Genomic DNA, 3229 nt, shown 5'->3' on the forward strand with positions numbered 1-3229 from the left:
AGGTATATATTATATCAGTTGACACAGTTTATACAGTCGACCCACTGCGAATAACGTCACTGTTGCAGCAAATGTGCGATAGTTGTGTACGAAACGTGTGCATACATCACATACGATCACCGGTCACCGCGAATTCGGCCCCTCTTTCCCAAGGATCGTGACACGAGAGATCCTTGCGATCTAGGCGCCTAGTACGCCCTATCCGATGGCGATACAGGCTGTTGTCAGTCCCATGGAGATGGTGGAACGGGGAAGAAGAAGAAGAAGAAGAAGAAGAAGCGCGGACAGCGTGACACACACGCGTAAAGACAATTCGAGTCGAGGGTCGTACAGCGGTCGACCTTGCCTCCGTCCCGGTGGCAAAGTGCAATAGTAATTGGTGGATGCACCGGTGCTACGTCTCTCTTTTATACCGGGCGGCCACGAGAAAACGGTACCGCCCCCTTGGCCACGTGACGATACCTTTGCAGCCGGACCTACCACGCGCTTCTTGCAGCGCATCCCCTTCAAACGGTACAACCAGAACCCCCACCAGGAGGACTTGCACCCTTCCTTCCTTCCGTCCTTCCTTTCGCCGTTTCCTTCTTCCGAATTCCGCTTCCCACCGTCTTGGATCCACCTCGTTGATAATTTTAAGAAAGGAGGGAAGGTGGAGGATGGCACACGAGGGGTGGCTTCACGTTCCATCCTCGATGCATCCTTGTTTGATAATTTTTTTAAGAGAAGGAAGGAAGGGGATAGTTCTTTCTCTTTGACTCAGCTTTCTCTTTGTCGGATGCGTTTTTATTGATAATTTTTTAAGAGGGAAAGATGAAGAAGTGATAATTGATAATTTTAAGAAAGGGTTTTTTCTATGATTTCTTACCACTTTGGATGTAGATTGTTGGTAATTTTAAGAATGGAAAGGATAGCTTGTGCCACCTCGTGCTTGATGCAACTGATGATGTTGATACATTTTCTTTTTTTTTTTCAAGAGAGGAAGGTTTGGATTTAATGGTTTGAGTGATAGTTTGTTTGGAGATGGTAAGGGGAATATGGTGTTGAGATAGATCGGGATGTTGACGGATGTAAGAGGAGATTGGGTGGATCGAAGGGTGCGTTGAAATTCAGGAATGGGGGTGGTTTTATCGAGCAATGAAGCGATATTGTAGGGAGAGATTGGGTTTACGGGTTGATTTGAGTATTGCGTTTGGAGATGGGTTGAGTTTGAGCAAGTGATTAGAAGTGATTGAATTAATGATTTCGTAAGCATGAATGAACTGTATTTTATATTTAATTGATTATAACAATTAAACAATTATATTCAAGAGTAAGTTGAGTTTGAAATAAAATAAAAAGTATAATCATAAAAGTTAATTAAAAAATTAATCAATATTATTAATAATAAAACATTTTATAATTTAAACATTTATTCTATTTTATTAAAAAATTATAATTATCTTAAAAGGCGAAAGAAACATTGAAATATTAACAGTTAATTTCATTTAAAAAAAAAAAAAATAACGCATTTGTTAGTTGAAAATGATTATTAAAAACTTTTGTGACTGACTGTAATAAGTCAATAATTGATTTTAAATAATACATAAGGATAAAGATTCTAAGAAAATAGATATTTATTTACTGAAAGAAATTTAAAGGAGATAAAAAAGGAAACATAAAAAAAAATAAAATATATATACAATGGAATCACCGAGTTATTTACTTCACAATTAAAGAAATAAAACTTCTCGCTTTTGCAAGAGGATCACAGAATTGCTCATAAAAACGAAATGACAACGATGTTGAATGTTAAAGAAAGTCTGATCATCATAAAAATTTGTAAATTGCCTTTGAAACTGCTTCCCAGAAACGGTTTCGCGACAAAAGATTACATCCACGTTGGAATTGGTTTCTTTTCAGCTTCGAAAGGGTTCGAAGAGACGTATAAATAAAGACAAGATAAAACGCGGACGATGTCACAAAGTTGCAATGAAATGCAAACACGGTTGAACGAACCCTATCATTTTAATGCACCGCCCAATGAAATTCTCGCGATTCGAATCGAATTTCTTCCATGACGATCCGTCTTTTATAGCAGAACTCAAGAAATCTCAATACGATCCTCGCCTCATCCGTTCTTCTTTCTTTCTACTCCTCTACCTTCAAGAAGAACCCGTCGCTGCAAAGAAAAACAAACGTTCCTTTTAAGATCTTCTGTCTAGACGCATTCCTCTTCTTAATTCATCATAGATTTTTCATTTACGTAATGCGTTTTACGCGAAATACACGATGGAAATGCGAAAATTACGCATTTTTTTATTTTCTAATTTATTTCGACCTTAAAAAGATTGTTCCCTATTCATGCATATTATATTTTCTATTTATCATCTCATAAATCTTTATATTTTAGAAAATTTATGTATATGAATTTTTTACATCTTTTTAATCTTTAAAATTATTAGTAAATCATTATATTAAATAAGTTTTAGATTTTGTTTAAGTTAAGATATTTATCTTTATCTTATATGAATTTAAAATTCATAAAAATGATAATCGCTATATATTTTCATATTAGTCAGTGTGAAATGAAAATAATTCTTTGAGAAATTAAATTTATTCTTAAAAACAATTCAAACAAAATAATTCCAAGCACAGGAAAACTTTTATTATATATTATTTTTACATGATAATAATGTAACAAATAATATTATAATTTTCAAAATCTAATAAAAATCTTTATTAATCCTTATATCAATAACAAAAATTTTCAACATTGTTTAATTTTAATAATCTTTTGATAATTAATGATAAACAATAATGATTCAATTAAATTTGAAAATTTTTTAATTAAAAAAAAATCAAGTTAGATATTAATATAAATCAACAAATTGACAAATTATTATATACAAAATATCCTACAAGGAAAGGATATATAATTTCCCATAAAAAAGAAATAAACTAAAAATACAGGGAACAATTTTTAATACAAGATGTAATACTTTTTAGAAAAAGAAAAAAAAACGATTTTGAAACTCTCAAATCTCTTGCAATAAATCCCTCCTCCTCTTTTACCAGGATACTCTGTTAAATTAAAAACAAAAATACCCGAACAATCGAATGTTCCACTTGAACGATAAGTAACTCGTTCATTCCACCGAGGTGACCAATCGATATCCCGGATGATGCTAACAAAAACCTCTGTTGCATCGATTTATCGACTGACTGCGTGAAAAATTCACCGACTCGCTTC

Source organism: Apis dorsata, unplaced genomic scaffold (assembly GCF_000469605.1).
Source record: "Apis dorsata unplaced genomic scaffold, Apis dorsata 1.3 scaffold_295, whole genome shotgun sequence".
NCBI lineage: Eukaryota > Metazoa > Arthropoda > Insecta > Hymenoptera > Apidae > Apis > Apis dorsata.